Below are 20,980 nucleotides of genomic sequence, written 5' to 3' on the forward strand. Positions count from 1 at the left end.
TGGTGGTAGTAGTAGTAATAGTAGTAGTAGTAGTGCTTTTGTTGGAAAGGTTACAGAGATTTGCGTTCAGAGCTCATGCAAGCTCAGGCAAACATATGTTCCCAGTTTAATGTCGCTCAATTCCTCATCTCTGCAAGTCCATGGTTTGAACTACAGTAGACAAGGTAGAGCATTTTGAAGAGAAAGCACCACCAAGACAGATAAGGGGAAGGTAAAAGAACGCAAAAGAACACCAAAAAAAGAACGCCAAATAACACATTTATACAAATAAGAGCAAAATATCTTGTGGGGAGACCGTACAAAGTGCATCATTTATAGTCCAGGTTTCCTTAAACTTTTGAACAGTGTTACTATATTCTGCCGCCTTGTACTCCGAAATAATGCGTGAGCGTATTAAGCCCTTAATAGCAGTGGTAGTAGTAGTAATAGTAGTAGTGGTGGTAGTAGTAGTAATCGTCGTAGTGGTGGTAGTAGTAGTAATAGTAATAGTAGTAGTAGTAATAGTAGTGGTAGTAATAGTAGTAGTGGTGGTAGTAGTAGTAATCGTAGTGGTAGTAGTAGTAATAGTAGTAGTAGTAGTAGTAATAGTAGTAGTAGTAGTAAGAGTCGTGATTGGGGGTGGGGGGGGGGAGGGAGTGTACATTAGTTTTGTATGCTTAAGGATTTCTTTTTGTATACAAACTAAACATAGTCGAGGCTCGTGGAAAAGTTATTACACTGAACGAATCAGAACGGAACAGAATAAACAGGACGCCAAACACAGAAAGGAACAGTAGCGAGAGGGGGGAAACACCAACAGCGGAGGTGAAGGCCAAAATAGAAGCAGACTTGGCTAAACAATTGGTGTGGGGAGGAATGGGGGGCAGGAGATGTATGGGTGGACAAGATGGATACAGAAGGAAACTCTCAGGAGGGAAAAGTGGAAAATTGGAAGGAGGAGGGATTCAGGTGGGGTTAAAGAGGGTAGAAAAGATCATCTATCTATAATTCCAGCAATCTCTGTGTGTCTGTGTGTCTGTGTGTCTGTGTGTCTGTGTGTCTGTGACCGCTGTTTCTCGACAACCACGGGTCCGATATACTTTAAACTTGCCAGGTATATTGCTGGGGACCCGAGGATGTGCCTTTTCAAGGTTTTAAATTAATCGGACAAGTACTTACCGAGCTATGTCCAAAAAACGCTTCAACCAATCAGAGAGCAGCGAGCTATCACGTGTGCCGAACGTGGCGATCAGACTCTGCCTCGGACGGCACATTTGACAGCGTATTCATTTATTTCACGTTGGAAAACTATGTTGCCGTTAAACTATGTTTTAAAACGAATTCAAACTGCGATTAAATTAAAACGATTCATCGTAACTGCGATTTGCGAACTTCCGGACAGTGACGACTTCACTTCCGGCAGCCAATCACAGAACGCTTTGTTGCGTAGGCGTGGCCGATGTGAGACGAGCGGAGCTGAGCGCGTTACGAGCTGACCGCCATTACGGTACGTAATTCGATTTCTTATGTGCATTATTTCTCCCAATTCAGTCAGAGCGAAGGGCGGAAGCGAAGAGCGTTGTTTTTTTTGTTTACGGGCGTACGGGCGGGGTAGAGCGTACGGGTAGCGTTTTTTTTTTTTTTTGGCAAGGAACGGGCACCCACGTACGGGCAATGCCCTAGTGGTTTTCAATTGGGGAAGATCTGAGATGGTGGTCAACATCTGTCTTGAAGACCTGGAGGGAGGAATGAGTTTGAAGAGAATGTGGAAGTTGATGGCACAGGTGGGAAAAAGAGGAACAAGTGAGTGAATGTGAGCAGTGATCCTGGATTTAGGTAGTTTCACCAGAAGGGGGTTGATGATGGACCTGGTGTGTCCTGCAGGGGTACAAAGCACGGAAAGAGCAGAGGATGCAAGACCAAAAAAGAGGCGGTAGAAAACAGAGACTGCCGACCTGTCTGCGATGTAGAAGTGATAGACCCATAGATTCAGGATCATCACAGGAGATTCCAATAATCTTGAAATCCCTGGCTTCCATGGCGTCAAGCTGAGCAAGATGTGAGGCAGGGGAGCCAGGCCACAGGGGAAAGCAATGCGCCATCATGCGGCGGCTGAAGGCCTTGTAGGTGGATAGGAGTTCAGGTGTGCCGAGGAAGGACTTTGTATGACGGAGGATGTCCAGTTGCTTTGGAGGGAAATCTTGAAATGTGATTTGCCCAAGAAAGATCATGGCTGAAAGTGAGATCCAGGAGTTTGAATGACTGAACTTCCTCAAGAGGATTGTCAAGAAAGTAGAGGTGGAGGTTTTGCCAGACGGTTTTTGGCGGAGATAGTGAGAGAGTGTGAGATTTGTCAGAATTGAAAGTCGTATTTCATATTCCAAACAGACATATCCCATTGACATGTTGTCAGGGTTGGGGTTAAATTGCAGAAAATGGCAAAAACATTAGAGAAGAGACAGGATTTAGGGATGGGAAGGGAAAGGAACATATATGGAACTCTTGGTATTTGTTGTGCTTCTCCAAGACTCTCTTGCCATGATCTTCTGATGTGGATTACTCTCGATAAATAGCTGGGAAGGAACTTGAATCCATCCACCAGATATTTTCACTGCAGTTCTGCTGTTCTGACCACAAATACAGCAAAGCTTTCCTGGACTTATGATATAAAGCCTGTTGGATTGAATCCCATCGCATATGAAAAGCTACATTTTGTGTCTCTCCAGGCAAATGTACCAGCGGGAGATTCCTTTGTTTCCAAATATATAGAAAAGGAGTCTACGTATGGAGGAGGAGGTTTGACACCGCAGGTGCCCATGTTACAGGGTGGCCGGACAATGGCCTCCTGGCTTCACATCCTCCATGTGGCTATTTCAGGGTGTCTGGGGGGGGGGGACTGCCTCCTCGCTAAACACAGCAAAAGCTGTTATGATCATAGTGACACAAATAGAGCTTCAATACATGCACTTCTGATAGTAAGCATTTGAACTTTGCTGATATTGAAACAGTTACGAGAAAGCACCTCAAAATGCAAAGCTCGTCCGCATCCGCTTTGTATTCAAAGGTTGTTGGAAACAACAGCTAAAAAAAAAAAAAAAGGTTAATGTAAAGTTTTTGAATTGGTGTTCTCCATATTCTCATAATAAAAGTGTGCCGAAATTGTGATGATAAAAGCTCATAATGGTAAATAAAGAAATGCAGAAGCGATTAGAAAACCTGGCCATCTTGTGCTACATGGCAGACAGGCTAATGAGGCCTATTTGTACTCACTGTGACTTTGCCATTTGAAATTTTGTCCCATTTATTAATTAGTCGTCTATATATTCTCATAATAAAAGGTTGGTGATAATTTTTTAAAAGTTTATGGCCTGGAGAAACACACACACACACACACACACACACACACACTGGGAAAGACGAGGTGAGACAGAGCGGGAGGAGACACAGAACCATCACAATGGGGAGGGGGAACAGACCTGGCTTCTTGTCATGGACCGAGAGAAAAAACCTCCACAGTTGAAGGGGATGAGAACAAGAATGGCAGATGATAACAGGCAGAAGGATGGAGGGGAACAGTGAGGTGAAGGAGAGGAGGATGAGGATGACGATAACCAGCGAAGACTGGAATAAGAGCTTGCAAATAAAATAGTGAAGATGAGAGTGACACCATTCCAAGAAAGACCACAACTATAGAAAATAGAGAACAACTTACAGAAAAAGATGCGGGTTGGGAGAACCAACAAATAACTCAAGAGATTGGAACCAAAATCATCCCCATTAAAGGAACTCAACACCGTGTGCTTTGCAGCGGCACTCCTAATACAAGAAAAACAAGAAAGAGTAATCAGAGATTGCAGACCCTCATCAGGATGGGGTTTTGTGGTTTTTAAGGCTTTTGTGTTAAAACAAATATGGCGGCCGAACCATGTAACTGATGACATCATCATTATTATTATTTTCTCCACAAATTTATCCATACATGACAATCAAGAAATTTCATCTTGATCGGATGAAATTTTGTACTTGCTGAATTATGACGTCATAATGGAGGCACCTATGACATCATCATTTGCATATGTTATTCTGCATTGACATTTCTTTACAATGAATGAGCCATGTTTCAATTTTTTCTATGCAGCGCTTTTGGAGATATAGAGGTGCAAAGTTTTTCGGTTTTTCCAAGATGGCGCCCGTACAACGAGACCCATGACGTCATAATTACCATAAAAAAGTTATACAGGAGGAGGCGCAACGATGGTGAAAATTTACTGTCAATCCGACTAGAGAAAATCATATTTATTCTGTGTGGACAAACACAAGGATCCAAAAGAATACAACAAAGAGGCAGATTGGATCCAAAACTTTGAGAAAAAAAAACATGTAAAGGAAATGCCACCAGGGATATTTAATGAAGAAAAAATAAAACAACAACCAGAAAAAATGCCAAACTTTAAAAGCCCATGTCCAGGTGGAATTCCAAACTTATGGTTAAAACAATGTTATGGATTCGTCACTTCCGCTGGGGTGGTTTTCACCCACTGGACATGTTTCTGATATTATGTATTATTATTAGTTTCACAAGGTTTATTATTCACGAACGGTTATCAAAAGTTAAAAAGGATAACTGTAAGTGAAACAGGAAACCGAAGGAGAAGACAATGAGGGGCAGAGGAGGAAGCCGCGCGAGCAAAGTCGGAGAGGACGCGTGACGTCAGCGCTCGGTAACGAGCCAGGTTTACCGACAGCCGCGAGGGGATTTTGAGTTCCTGGAAGGGAAATCCGGCGATAAGAATATTCGCTGGAGTGGAGAAATCTGCGTAGACAGATTTGGGGGCGCTGAGATTCCGACGAATCCTTGCCTCGTCGCATCGGCTCAAGCCAGAGCAGTCTGCCATTTTGAACGCCGTGCTTCGGACACCTGTGAACGTTTGCTTTGTGTCATCTTCACCCCCAACATCCTACCGTCTGTCGGGGATGAGTGGGTGTGACCGCTTCGTCTCCAATTACATTGCGGTTTGCTGAGGGAGCGGTGAAGGTGCGCCTCTGGAGGGCGCCGTTGTACAGTTTGGCAGGAAGAGCACCCTTGCCCACTGTACACGCTTCGGAGATCGACTGGAGAGCGAGATTCGGGCTTCGACCGGATTTCGTTCCATCGACCGCTGGAGCGAATCCCATTCGCCTTGGGAAAAGTCATAGAGACATTGGGGAGTGTCCGTTCATTTGCTGGCAGAGCAGTGAGTCACTTGACTTTATATAAGATATATATAGAGTGCACTCTTAATGGCCATCTGTTATCCCGTTATTCCTGTGTGTGATTTCTAATACAATTTTGTTCATTTATAATCATTGGTGTGGTTTCACCCCCAATTTATTGCTTTTCAACACAGGGTAACATTTTCTGCCGGGGTTCCTCTCGGGGTTCGGAGGTTACCGAGACCAGGAGATTGTAGAGGACTCCGTAACAGAAATTGGGGGCTCGTCCAATTGAAACTCGTGGGCTCGAAATTAGGTCTTCGTCCGGGATATAAAATTCCTTAAATATCGTCCGGTATAGAATTCCCTAGCATTCCCAAATTTTCCAATTTTGGAAATTTTTAAACATTCCCAAATTTAAAAAAAACAAAACATTTTTTTTGTTTTTTTTGGGGAAATTTCTTGTGTGAAGGTTAACAGGTGTAACGGATAGTCACCATGGAGTTTGACGCAGAGAAGTTTACAGCGACCCCTAGTGAGGCACATTTCCGAGCATTACTAAAATCGGAACTCTTGATATTGGGCAAACATTTTAGCTTGGAGGTCCGAGCTAAAATGAAGAAAACAGAGATGCAGACAGTGGTGATAGAATCTATGGTGGAACTAGGAACATGGAGAGAGGAAGCCTTGGATTGGTTACCAGAAGAACAAGAAAGTGTGGAGCTCCAAAAAACGGAGATGCAATTGAAGAGCCAGGAAAGGTTAAAAGTACAGGAAAGATAACTCCAGGAAAGGTTAAAAGTACAGGAAAGAGAACTCCAGGAAAGGTTAGAAGACAAAAAAGCAGAGGAAAGGAGAGCTGCAAGAGAACTCGAAGCAGAGGAGAGAAGAGCCGAAAGGGAGTTAAAGGACCGTGAATTGGCGCGTCAGCAGGAAATTAAAGTCAAGGAGCTGGAGTTAATGAGAGAACGGGGAGAGGTACCACCCATGCTGACTGGTTTGACAACTAGTCAAAACACCTGGGATGTTGGCAGACATGTGAGGCTGGTTCCACCCTTCAATGAAAAGGAGGTAGCCAAGTTTTTTTTACACTTTGAGAAAGTGGCTCAACTGCTAAAGTGGCCTGAGGAGTCCTGGACCATATTAGTGCAAAGAGTTCTGGTGGGTAAAGCTCAAGATATTTATTCGGCTTTACCGATTGAGCAATGTGCAGATTATGAGATAGTGAAGAAAACCATTCTCAAAGCCTATGAATTGGTCCCTAAAGCTTACCGGCAAAAATTCCGGAATGCCAGGAAGAGGGAGAATGAGAACCATGTGGAGTTTGCCAGAATGAAAGAAACCATGTTTGATCGGTGGTGTGATTCGAAAGGAGTCGGGAAAGACTTCGAACTGTTGCGACAATTGATCCTGGTGGAAGAATTCCAACAGTGTGTCCATGAGGACATTAAAGTACATCTGGAGGAAAGGAAAGTACCAAAGTTGTATGAGGCGGCAACCATGGCAGATGACTATGCATTAACACACAGGATGAGGTTCCATAAACCTAACTTCCCGCCTAGAGTTCGCACGGAGAGTTATGATACATCTGGTGCGGAGAACGAAGATTCAGGGGGGCGGCCTCGAGATGATTGTGAGGACCACTCTGATACTACGACTTCTAGAAATCAGAAAACAACAGGTCCAAGGCAGACTTATCCTCCGGGGGGCTCGAGGCAGACCACGAGGTTCTCCTCTGGGCCTACTTGCGCTTTTTGCCATAAACCTGGACACTTGATGTCCCACTGTTATGCCTTGGGAAAGGAAAATCAGGAGCGGAGTTCGACTAGTACAACTCCGAATGCAATGGCAAGTGTGAGAAATCGCCCTCAAAAGGGTTACCAACCATTTATTTCAAAGGTGTTTGTGTCACTGGATGGAGACCCGACTACGCGGAAACCTGTTAGGGTATTGAGGGACACCGGAGCACACCAATCTTTAATGCTTGAAGGCGTCTTGCCATTGTCAGAGGAGACAGCAACTGGTGATAGTGTTCGTTTACAGGGGATTGGTGGCTGTGTTAGAGCTCCACTTCATGCCATCCAGTTGGAGTCCGATGTGGTGTCAGGACCGGTCACCGTAGGTTTACAAGCCACTCTTCCTGTCGAGGGAGTATCTGTTGTTATCGGGAATGATTTGGCCGGTGGTCAAGTTTATGGTAACCCCAGGGTTGTTAAAAAGCCCAGTAGGGAAAATAACACCACACCAGTTAGGGATGGCGACAAATTTAGCAAGTTATTTGTCGGTGGACTGGACTTCAAAACAAAGGAAGATGTTCTGGAGTCTGCCTTCAGCAAATATGGACCGCTTTTGGAAGTGTTGCTGATAAAAGACAGGGAGACACAAAAGTCAAGAGGGTTTGGCTTTGTCACGTTTGAAAACTCAAAGGACGCCAGAGATGCAGAAAAGGATCTGAATAGCAAGGAGTTGGAGGGTCGGACCATAACAGTAGGGAAGGCATTTCATAGGTGTCGGGGGAGCTACAGAAGAGGACCACGGAGTATTCGTTTTGCTCGTGGCCGCAATCGATATTATTATGGAGGCTCCCAGAGTTACGGCAGCTCCCGAAGGAAGGATTGTCAAAGTAGTGGCCGAGAAGGAGACCGCTATTCATGTGACTACAGTGACGAGCGGTCCCACCATAATTATTATGGAAGTTCGGAGAAGTTGAAGCACTGAATGCTGCGGAGCCGCCGAGCCGAGATTCCTACATGGATTAACCGTGAACGACACGTTCCTAAAGGCGTCCATGTAGTGAACTTTCCTGCACGGACTAACCGTGAACTCCACGTTCCTAAAGGCGTCCATGTAGTGAATACTTCCAGGCTTCACCACCAACCATCATGGAACCTGGCTTTCAGCTCGGCCTCCCGGGAAAAGTGCTGTAGTTTTGCTTGACTTGGGAGTTTGGATTACTACCCCTTAACCTTCATTCAAAAGAAATGAAAAGTTAAATCAGAGGGGGATGAGATGGAGTTTGGCTTTGCAGGAGTTCAACTTGGAAATTGAGCACGTAAAGGGCAGGGACAATGTCGTTGCTGATGCTTTGTCCAGAGTGAATTAACTTTGGAAATCTCTGTGGGTTGTGTGAAATTTTGTTGCTTTATTTTTGAGATGTTGATAATTATTGTTGCCCACGGAAATTGATGATTTGTATTGTGAATTTAATTTTGTTTTTAAAAAGTTTGCATGCAAAGAAAGTTTTTGCTGTGTTCAAACTTTCTTTCTTGAGGGGGGGAACTGTTACGGATTCGTCACTTCTGCTGGGGTGGTTTTCACCCACTGGACATGTTTCTGATATTATGTATTATTATTAGTTTCACAAGGTTTATTATTCACGAACGGTTATCAAAAGTTAAAAAGGATAACTGTAAGTGAAACAGGAAACCGAAGGAGAAGACAATGAGGGGCAGAGGAGGAAGCCGCGCGAGCAAAGTCGGAGAGGATGTGTGACGTCAGCGCTCGGTAACGAGCCAGGTTTACCGACAGCCGCGAGGGGATTTTGAGTTCCTGGAAGGGAAATCCGGCGATAAGAATATTCGCTGGAGTGGAGAAATCTGCGTAGACAGATTTGGGGGCGCTGAGATTCCGACGAATCCTTGCCTCGTCGCATCGGCTCAAGCCAGAGCAGTCTGCCATTTTGAACGCCGTGCTTCGGACACCTGTGAACGTTTGCTTCGTGTCATCTTCACCCCCAACATCCTACCGTCTGTCGGGGATGAGTGGGTGCGACCGCTTCGTCTCCAATTACGTTGCGGTTTGCTGAGGGAGCGGTGAAGGTGCGCCTCTGGAGGGCGCCGTTGTACAGTTTGGCGGGAAGAGCACCCTTGCCCACTGTACACGCTTCGGAGATCGACTGGAGAGCGAGATTCGGGCTTCGACCGGATTTCGTTCCATCGACCGCTGGAGCGAATCCCATTCGCCTTGGGAAAAGTCATAGAGACACTGAGGAGTGTCCGTTCATTTGCTGACAGAGCAGTGAGTCACTTTACTTTATATAAGATATATACACAAAGAATTAAGTTAAGCACCCCCCCCGTTTTTTTACAACCTCGCACATTACAAGTTTGTTGTCGTCAAAACAGTGTAATATACCCATGATATTGCTATATTTTCTGGAGAAGTGATATTATGGTCACATAAAAACATAACAATCATGCCGTTTTCAATATTTTATTCTGAATAATTTAAGGTGAAATTTTTTGGGAATTTTAGGCATATTTTCACCTCAATTTAAGTATGGAGCTATAGGTCCATCACGGACAGTGTGGATGACGTTTATGTTTTCTAACGTACAGTCATTGTTCTGAGAAGACCTCTAGCGATCTTTGCGTCAATAACGTGTGTAGGACCCACGTGATCGGATCACTGACTCAACCCTACGTCTCATAGACCCTGTAAGCCGTCGTATGCGTTGCTGTGGCAGGTTGAACCCCCTCGAGCACGTTTGGGACATGTTGGGACGACAAATTGCGAAGATGGTCCCTCCAATAGCCAATCTGGATGAATTGGAACGTGCATTACATCGGGAATGGAACAACCTGCCACAGCAACGCATACGACGGCTTACAGGGTCTATGAGACGTAGGGTTGAGTCAGTGATCCGATCACGTGGGTCCTACACACGTTATTGACGCAAAGATCGCTAGAGGTCTTCTCAGAACAATGACTGTACGTTAGAAAACATAAACGTCATCCACACTGTCCGTGATGGACCTATAGCTCCATACTTAAATTGAGGTGAAAATATGCCTAAAATTCCCAAAAAATTTCACCTTAAATTATTCAGAATAAAATATTGAAAACGGCATGATTGTTATGTTTTTATGTGACCATAATATCACTTCTCCAGAAAATATAGCAATATCATGGGTATATTACACTGTTTTGACGACAACAAACTTGTAATGTGCGAGGTTGTAAAAAAACGGGGGGGGTGCTTAACTTAATTCTTTGTGTATATATAGAGTGCACTCTTAATGGCCATCTGTTATCCCGTTATTCCTGTGTGATTTCTAATACAATTTTGTTCATTTATAATCATTGGTGTGGTTTCACTATTGCTTTTCAACACAGGGTAACATATTTTTCTGCCGGGGTTCCTCTCGGGGTTCGGAGGTTACCGAGTCCAGGAGATTGTAGAGGACTCCGTAACAACAACTAAATGCTCTCCACAATCACTGCACTCGAGCATTCAACAAACTTATCCAAGGGGAGGAGATCTTGGATGAGTGGCTCACAGTTGGTAGCACCTTCCTCATCCCAAAATCTGAAGAGACCCATTACCTCAACAAGTATAGACCAAATAACCTGTCTGCCAAAAACGTACAAACTCCTGATTGGAATCATCACGAAATGATATACGTACCATCACCTAACACAAGAAGGAGGCCTAGAGGCAGAACAGAAGGGATGTAAAAGAGGATGCTATGGAACGATAAACCACTTCCTAGTAAACAAGGCCACACTCGAAAGTTGCGATACAAGAAAAACAAAATTATCCACAGCATGGATAGACTACAAAAATGCTTTCAATAGTGTCCCACATTTATGGATGATACTATGCATGCAATTGTACAAGATCAACCCCCAAATAATTAATCTGATAAAGAAAGCAATGGAGCTTTGGAATACCACATTGATATTACAGCATTCAAAGGGAAACGTCGAAATACCAGGAGTGAAGACACGTCGAGGAATCTTCCAGAGAGACAGCCTTTTATCCCTCGTGTTTTGCCTGGTCCTGGACCCACTAAGCAACCTCTTTAATGAACAAGGACATGGATACACCCTAGCATCAAATAAGACAACTTCCAAAGAGACAAAAAAGGTGACACATCTACTTTGCATGGATGATTTAAAACTCATTGCACCAAATGACAAAAATTTGGCAGAACAACTCAAATCAGTGAAGCAGTACTCAGTCGAAATTCATATGGAATTTGGCCTGGATAAGTGTGCCAAGTGCACATTCATACAAGGTAGACCAACAAAAACAGACAACATAAAAATTTATACAAATACAACAATACAGAAGCTAGACAATGAAGCATCATACAAATACCTCGGAGTAGAAGAGGGCCACCAAATATGGCACAAACAAATGCGCAAAAAATTACCAAAGAATACTAGCATAGAATGAGGCTGATCTGGAAAACATACCTTTCTCCAAGGAACAAAATCAAAGCCATAAACCAACTCGCAATACCAGTATTCCATTGCAACTGCCGAATAATAATCTGGCTACAATCAGAAATCAATAAACTAGATAGCAAAACAAACTCCTCACCATCCACAAAATCGTTTACAAAAATCAATGCATCCCGAGAATGTACCTGCCGAGACAAAAAGGAGGTAGTGGAATGATGGAGATCAACCACGTGCACAGAATGACAACTGTAGGATTGGCTGAATATGTAAAAAGTGCAACAGACTACCGAATCCAATTTTCAATTTGTAAGCAAACACAAAGACAACAAACCAGAGAAGGTATCCCTAATCCACCTAGCAAAACATTTCCAATGAAAACATAACCTCCATCCACCTATGGTGGCAGAGGTAAAAACAGGTGTGAATGGAAGATGTCACACAAGAAACCGAAACAACAACGAGTACAGCCACAACAATTGCAAGAATGAAGAAAGAAAAATATATAACGAAATATATATACTCACTGCGACAACTGGAAAAATGACAAACGAGCAGGAAGGTATAAAAAAAAAAAGTTGGACAGATTGAAGAAGACAAATATGGCTAAGAAGAGGTCATAATATGTTGTTGGTCAACAACCAACAATATTGTCACCTCAAGTGCGATGGAGAGTGAATGAAATGAACCACCTTTAAATGCCATTTTTCCCCACAGAGCAGGGGTTGCCTTTTTCGGGCACCGTGGTCCACTTTTTGAAGCAATGTTTTATAGCCGGATGCCCTTCCTGCCGCCAACCCTGTTGGTCACCTCTTGCGACACACAGGGAATTACCAGTGAGCTGGTACTCAATTTGCCGACCTCGGAAAGATGACAGGCTGAGTCAATCCCCCTTGGAGTTAATTCAGCGATCGGTCAGGATTCAAACCCAGCCCAAGCCCAAGGATCTACTAGGATCCCAAGCCAGCACCCTAATCGCTAAGCCAACACCAGGCTTTCAACTGCGATGGAGAGTAAATCATTATAAATGCCCAAGACCAAGGACACTACACCAAAGTGGTGGGCATGAGTCAATCGGACAAGTGTAGGTTCTGCAAGGTAGAAACAGAAAGTACGAGCCATCAAGATGTAGAAAACTCATGTCAGAGCAGCTGTACATCCAAAGGCACAACAAAGTATGTCGAGTAATACACTGGCACATCTGCAAAGTCTCAATATTCCAGTTCCAGAAAACTAGTGGAAACATGAACCAAAAGCACTCACTGAAAACAAGGAAGTAATGTTCATGTATAACCTAATGATCCCACCAAGGGTAAACATAGAAATCAAAGCAATGTGCAACCGGATATAGTATTGAGGTACAAAAGAGAAAATAAGGCATTGCTAATTGAGGTGTCAGTACCCAGCGCTTTTGGCCTAAACAATGCAGAGATCAAGAAAATGACCAAATACCAAGACCTCAAAAATGAAGTGAAAAGATCCTGGAAGCTGAAAATTGTACCAGTTATTATTGGAGCAATGGCAATGGAAACAAAGAACTTTACAGAGATCGTAAAAACATTTCTGGGAATATTAATACATATAAACGGCAATTGGAAGCTTTCTGAGGCTCGGTGATGATCCTCAAAAGAGCCCTCGGAACAAAACGTTGAAGAATAGAACAGCACTCGGTAAAGAGCACATCTCCGCATGGTGAACAGTTTACGTTTTGTTTCCCACTGATAGATCACATCTGGATCCAACATGAACCAAAATCTAATCAGCTTGTTCTTGTCACTTACCCAATGCATCCACCAAATTTCGTCCGAATCTGTCAACAACTTTTTGAAATATTGTGCTATATATCGTTTTTGGCCCTACCACTCAATGGTGAAGAATCACGTGAAATTTAAAAAAAATTCCTATCCGGAGCCGGATTCGGATCTTCACGAAAATATAATAAAATTGTCCTTGTCGCAGACTCAACCTGTTCACCAAGTTTCTGCTGAATCCATCCGCAGCTTTTTGAGATAGCTTGTTCATAGACATACGGACAGACAAAACAAACAGAGGCGTGAAGACAACCTCCGGTGACGGGAGTAATAAGAAAACTTCACAAACCGGTCCATGAATCATGATCCCTTATGAAATGGAGGATACTTCGACACCTGGGAGGATTCCGTTCCACCTTCTGAAAACCGCATATGGAGATAACAACCAACAACACACATAATTGCAAAGCCCGAGTAGTAATATTAACAGCAGCACTACTCTTCGTAATTACAAAATTAGTAAAAACAATTATGAGCAATTTTTGCAAAAAAATTTTTTGCAAATTTTTGCAAAAAGCAAATTTTTTGGCAAAATTTTGCCAAAGAAATTTCAGCAATTCAGCAATTTTTGCAAAAAGAGGAAACGTCTTTTTGTTGACCTCATCTTTCCTAATCTTTAACCTTAACCTAATCTTTAAGCAAAGAATTTTGCTAACCCTAACTCTAACAACTTATATAAGCAGGAGCAGAAGATGCCCTAATGCTTAATAAAGTATGATTAAAATGGGGGGGGGGGGGGGGGGGGGTTATTGAGATGGCCAAATATCCAGATATTTTCATAATATGATAGTCTACTAGTGTGCCAAATTTGGTGCTTTCCTCACAAAATGCACAATTGTTATGCTAAGTTGCCCCACTATTATGGGAGCCCGACAGAGAGCCCACTTTATCACACATTCTTCCTCACTCCCATCCCTTCTCTCCCCCATCATATCCTCTTTCCCTATCCTCCTTTTCTGCTCCGTTACCGGATTTTGTCACAGGTTGTGACGACAGTGCGGTCATTCTTGTTTTTTTTATTTAAATAACTTCCCCCCTTGTTCGGCATTTTGCTTCGTCAGCAATCGGGGAGCAAATATGGAATGGTGGCAATTCCATTGAATTACCAGAAGGATACGGCAAGCCCAAATGTGCAGGTGACCTCAAGCGTGAAAATGAATTATAAAGCAAAGACTGTTTGGCAGGGAGCACTTAAACTGCTTTTTTTGAGGGTGAAACTCCATTTGTGGTCAAATTGAGGCAACTAGGGGTCACAACTAGGGGTCTAGGGGTCTTGAGTGCAGCATTGAAGAAATGATGTTATGCTGGGATTAGTTCATCAGTCAGAGCTATTGCCTGCTAACCTAAAAGTAGTTCGGAAGAGCTCTCCGGTTAACTTGGGAAGGAGAACTCCCACCCACGGGGAAACACAAATCGTTGGGGTTTTAATCTCCTAAGGGTTTTAAACTCATTATGGGATTTTCCTCTCTTCCCAAAAGGCTTCCAATTTCAGGACAGAGAAAGGACTATTTTATCACAGCTTGTCCCAGAGTGAGGACATATCCACACAGCGGTATGTCGGCTGTCTTAATATAGAGGAATAGAGGACAGGTGGCTGGCCTCTTTTGGAAAAGGTGCAGGCTGGATTTGAACCTGCGGCCATTGCGGGAAATTCTGACTTTACTGGTTTATATAATTATTTGATGGAGCTCTCTGACATAATTGATTTTGGAGAAGGATCCTACACGAGAAGGTTCATTATGACCAAACTCGGGGTGCTCCTTCATAAATTAATTCAAATACAACTGGTGCAATTAGACACATCTTATCACATGAATACATTTTTCTGTAATTACTCCCGCCAGGGAGTACCGTAATGCATTCGATCGTGTCCGTGTGTGTGTGTGTGTGTGTGTGTGTGTTTGTGAACAAGATATCTGGAAAAGTTCTGAACGGATTTGGATGAAAGTTGGTGGGATGATTTCCCTTGGGATAAGGAAGAATTGATTAGTTTTTGGTGAAGCTCAGGATATTATTCCGGATCCAGGAATTTTTTGAAGGATTGTTTACCATTGGAAGATAGGGCTCTTTTTTTTTTTTTTTACATTATCTTCTATATATTCTACATTTAACATTGTGATATGAAAATAGTTTTCATATTTGTTGTAAATGTAGTTTAAACTCGTGGTTATGCGTTAGAGCGGTGCATTTTGTTAGCAGCGTCGTCTTCAATGTTCTTTTTTTTTCTTTTCTAATAAAGACATATTCTGTCATTTTAAAACCAGCAAAGTGTGTATGAGGTTTCCCCGTTTCATAAAATGTATCGGTTGATACGTATAATGCTTTAAAACTGTTTTTTTATTTTTTTACCTCAGAAGAGATATCAACATTTACCTCACCTCAGCGAATGTCAATCGCAGTGGCAGTATTTGATGAACTTATAAAGACTTAGGTGAGTTATAAGTGTGACAAGCATGTGCACGGGATTCTTCCCAGAAGAATGAGTGGTTGCATTAGCTTGTACGACTTAAAATGAGCGAGTTTTGTTTTGACGTTTGGGCCAGTTTTACATGTTGTATCCCTAAGGAATGAAACGAACGTTTTCCTGGCTTACAATTTTATTTGAAGTCACACATGCCTCAAAATACACTCACCTATATGGAATTGAACGCTGAATCCGAAATAGTAAGTGAAATTGCCTTTTTTAACATTATCTTCTATATATTCTAAATATCTATCTGCAGTGACATTGTGGTGCTGCGCGCACACGACTCGATTGTCAGGGAGGTAGGCCACAACGCGTTGGTATTGTAGCGGCTACCGCTGGGTTTTCACAATCGCCTTGCACCTATCAAGGACGCGGAGCGATCACCATGCCGGGCTCGTCCAGGACGCCCGGGCAGGCTCGCCCTCAACTTGCCAGGCCGCAGCCAGGACGCTCGGCCACGCCCCCTCTCGCCTTTCCTGGGCAAACGCTCCGGGATAATGTGTGTATATATATTGCTGCCCGATAAACGGGCTTTTGAGAGTACCTGAGTGTTTTGTTTGAATAAAGCAACTCGGACGAATTCCAGCTTTTTGTCGCGTCCATTCTTCCGATCGACGTGTGAGCCCGAGCTCCTTCATTGGTGACCTCGACGTGATCTGAAAACCGGGCCGGAAAGCTTCCCAGAAGCTGGTGTCGGCGCGATTCGTCTGGCACGGCCTTCGTCGGGACGTCCGCGATTGGACCAGCACCTGCACAGCCTGCCAACGGGCCAAGGTCCACCGACACACCCAGGCCCCGCTGGCACCTTTCACCGTGCCCGAACGACGTTTCGACCACGTCAACGTGGATCTGGTGGGCCCCCTCCCCCTGTCACGGGGGTTCACACACCTGCTCACCATGGTGGACAGGACCACCAGGTGGCCGGAGGCCGTTCCCCTCGTCTCCACCACCACCGCCGACGTGGCGCAGGCTTTCATCGCCACCTAAGTCGCCCGCTTCGGCGCACCGGCGGACATCTCGTCAGACCGCGGACCACAGTTCACCTCCGAGCTGTGGGGCGCGGTCGCCCGCAACCTGGGGGTCAAGCTCCACCGTACTACGGCCTACCACCCCCAAGCAAACGGGTTGTGCGAGCGATTCCACCGCTCCATGAAGGCCGCGCTCATGGCCGGCCTTCAAGACAGCGGTTGGGCCGACCGGCTGCCGTGGGTCCTTTTGGGCCTCCACACGGCCCCCAAGGAGGACCTCCAGGCATCCACCGCCGAGCTTGTCTACGGCCAGGCGCTACGCGTCCCGGGCGAATTCGTGCCCGACGCTACCAGTCCCTGGTCCGCAGCTCACCAGCGCTCGGACCTCCAGGAGGCCGCCCGACGGCTTGCCCCCGTGCCAACATCCCACCACGGTGACCCCCAGTCCTACGTCCCCCCAGCACTTCGCACAGCAGAGTATGTTTTTGTGCGTCACGACGCACATCGGGGGCCACTCCGGCCGCCGTACGACGGGCCCTTCCGGGTCCTGCGTCGGGACGACAAGTCGTTCGTCATCGACATCGGCGGCAGGTCGGACCGGATTGCGGTGGACCGCCTCAAGCCTGCGCACGTGGACGTCGACCAACCACCATGGGTGGCCCTTCTGCCGTGGCGAGGCCGCCCCCCGTCCACGGTGCCCCCCACTCGACCGCCCACCACCACACCGGACCCCCCCCCCCCCCACGACCCGCCAGGGGTCGCTTCGGCCGGGTCATCAGGACCCCCCTCAAATTGACCCTGCCGGTGCAAGTCGATTCTGGGGGGACGTGTGTAGCGGCTACCGCTGGGTTTTCACAATCGCCTTGCACCTATCAAGGACGCGGAGCGATCACCATGCCGGGCTCGTCCAGGACGCCCGGGCAGGCCCGCGCTCAACTTGCCAGGCCTCGGTCGGGACGCCCGGGCATGCCCGGGCATGCACGGGCAGGCTCGCCCTCAACTTGCCAGGCCGCAGCCAGGACGCTCGGCCACACCTGCTCTCGCCTTTCCTGGGCAAACGCTCCGGGATAATGTGTGTATATATATTGCTGCCCGATAAACGGGCTTTTGAGAGTACCTGAGTGTTTTGTTTGAATAAAGCAACTCGGACGAATTCCAGCTTTTTGTTGCGTCCATTCTTCCGATCGACGTGGGAGCCCGAGCTCCTTCAGTATAACAAAGGGTCTTTATTCAAAGCTCGCACTTCAGCACTGGGCGGGCTTGAACTTAGAGCCCGCATATATGTCCCGAGGCCACGCCTTGCCCCCGGACGTGGCCGATCGGCCGATAGGTGGGGCATGCATTACAGTTCCCCGCCTGGACGTTCGCGCCACCTGCTGGTGCGCGGAATTATTGTCCCTTGTGCCCGCCACACGCGCCCCCCCAGAATTCCCGCGCACCTGAAGGGTGAGTTTGCGAGGAAGCCGGATGACCTGGCCGAAACGCCCCCTGGCGATGTGTGCAGGGTTGGGGGTAGCGGGACGGCGCGGCTGGGGGATGCCGGGGGTCTGACCGCCGGGGGGGCGGCCTCAACGCGGAGGCAGAGCTGCTTGCGGGGGATGGTCCAGATCGAGGTGAGCCGGCTTGAGGCGGTCCACGGAGACACGATTCGGGGCACCGCCGATGTCGATGGTGAAATACTTGTCCCCGGTCTCCAGGACGCGGCAGGGCCCGTCGTACGGGGGCCATAGCAGTGCCTGGTGGGCGTCGTGCCGGACGAAGACGTACTCCGCCGTGCGACGCTCCGGGGCGACGTGGGAACACGGGCAACCGTGGTGTGCTGTCGGCACCAGGGCGAACCTCCGGGCGGTCTCCTGCAGGGTGGAGCGCTATTGCGCCGCGGACCAAGGAGCCGTGGAGTCGGGGATAAATTCACCCGGTACCCGCAGTGGTTGCCCGAAGACCAGCTCCGCCGAGGACGCGTGCAGGTCGTCCTTGGGCGCCGTCCTGAGGCCCAGCAGGACCCAGGGGAGCCTGTCAGTCCAGCTGCCGTCGCGGAGGCTGGCCCGGAGCGCGGCCTTCATCGAGCGATGAAAGCGCTCGCACAGGCCATTGGCCTGGGGGTGGTAGGCCGTGGTGCAGTGTAGTTTTACGATGAGCCCTTGCGCCACCGCGCCCCAGAGCTCCGAGGTGAACTGGGGGCCATGGTCGGACGAGATGTCCGAGGGGGCACCGAACCGGGCAACCCAAGTGGCGATGAAGGCGTGCGCCACATCAGCCGCAGACGTCGCCGCCAATGGCACGGCCTCCGGCCATCGTCTGGTGCGGTCCACCATGGTGAGGAGGTGTGTGAACCCTCGCGAGGGGGGCAGAGGTCCCACCAAGTCGACGTGAACGTGGTCGAACCGACGCTCGGGCACCGTAAACGGGGCCAACGGGGCCTGGGTGTGGCGGTGGACCTTTGCGCGCTGGCACGCGAGGCACGTCCTGGCCCAGTCGCGGGCGTCCTTCCTGAGGCCATGCCAGACGAACTTTGCCGCGACGAGCTTCTGGGAGGCCTTTGTGCCCAGGTGGGACAGGCCGTGGATGGCGTCGAACACCGGGCACTGCCAGCCAGCGGGCATGATGGGGCGAGGCCGGCCGAGGGAGACGTCGCACAGGAGGGCCGCGCCCGTGGCGTCGAACGGCACCTCGGTGACGCGGAGGCCCGTGACGTCGGTCTGCAAGGCCTGGACGCCGGGGTCGGCAGTCTGGTCCTCCGCCATTCGGGCATAGTCGATCCCGAGGTGGACCGCGTGCGCCACGGACCGGCAAAGGCAATCCGCCACCGGGTTGTCTTTACCCGCCACGTGACGGATGTCCGACGTATACTCGGACACGGCAGAGAGGTGACGCTGCTGCCGTGCTGACCATGGCTCGGCGACCTTGGCCATCGCAAACACAAGGGGCTTGTGGTCGACGAAAGCCGTGAACGGGCGGCCCTCCAGCAGATGGCGGAAGTGTCGGCCCGCCAGGTGGAGCCCGAGCAGCTCGCGGTCGAAGGTGCTATAGCGGCGTTCGTGTGGGCGAAGCTGCCGGCTAAAAAACGCCAGCGGTTGCCAAGCACCACGCACCCACTGCTCGTGCACCGCGCCCACCGCATAGTCCGACGCATCGGTGGTGAGGGCGATCGGCGCATCGGGCGCCGGGTGCGCCAGCATGGTGGCGTCGGCCAGGGCCAGCTTTGCGCCCGCGAACGCCGCGACCATCGGCTCCGACCAGGCGATGTCACCTTTGCCCGGCTTGCCCCGGAGGGCCTCGTGCAGGGGGCGGAGGAGCTGGGCGACATGGGGCACGAAGCGGTGGTAAAAATTTACCATGCCCAGTAACTCCTCGAGCCCCTTGATCGTGCGGGGTCACGGGAAATCCCTGACCGGCTCCACCTTGGCCGGTAAAGGGACGGCCCCGTGCCTGGTGATGCGGTGCCCCAATAAGTCGATGGTTGCGATGCCGAAACGGCACTTGGCGGGGTTGATGATCAGGCCATGCTGACCCAGGCATTCGAAAAGCGTGCGGAGGTGGAGCAGGTGCTCCTCCCGGGACGCGCTCGTGAAAAGGATGTCGTCCAGGTAGAAAAAGAGGAAAGGTAAGTCGCGCAAGACGCTGTCCATAAGCCGTTGGAACGCCTGGGCCGCATTCTTCAACCCGAAAGGCATTCTCAGGAACTCGAAGAGGCCGAAAGGGGTGATGACCGCCGTCTTCGGGACATCGTCCGGTTGGACGGGGACCTGGTGGTAGCCCCGGATGAGGTCCACCTTGGAAAACACGGTCGTGTTTGCCAACTGGGCGGAAAAGTCCTGGATATGCGGGACTGGGTAGCGGTCGGGGGTGGTGGCATCATTGAGCCGGTGGTAGTCCCCGCACGGCCACCATCCGCCGCCGGGCTTCGGCACAATGTGCAGAGGAGAAGCCCAAGCGCTGTTGGAGCGCCGTATGATCCCCAGCCGCTCCAGCGTGGCGAACTCCGCTTTCGCCACGGCGAGCTTCGTGGGTTCGAGTCGGCGTGCCCGGGCATAGACCGGCGGCCCGACCGTGGGTATATGGTGCTCCACCCCGTGTTTAACGGCCACCGCTGAGAAGGTGGGCCGCGTGAGGGCCGGGAAACTGGCTAGGGGGCGGGTAAAGTCGTCCGCTGCCGGAAGCGTGCAAACTAAACTCGCCGGGACGGAACCTTCCAGCAAGCCGCTTGGCAAGCCGCTTTGCGGCGCTAACGGCCGCGGCGGCCGTGCCGGCGGTGGTGGTGGTGGTGGCGGCGGCGGTAGTGGACGGGGCGTAGCAGTGGCCACGAGGGAAGTTGGGAGCGCTGGAGCCTCCGCGCCGGGATCCACTACGGCAGCACCGTACACCGACCGCGTGTC

The sequence above is a fragment of the Myxine glutinosa genome, chromosome 7, assembly GCF_964187855.1.
Source record: "Myxine glutinosa chromosome 7, kmMyxGlut1.1, whole genome shotgun sequence".
Taxonomy (NCBI): Eukaryota; Metazoa; Chordata; class Myxini; order Myxiniformes; family Myxinidae; genus Myxine; species Myxine glutinosa.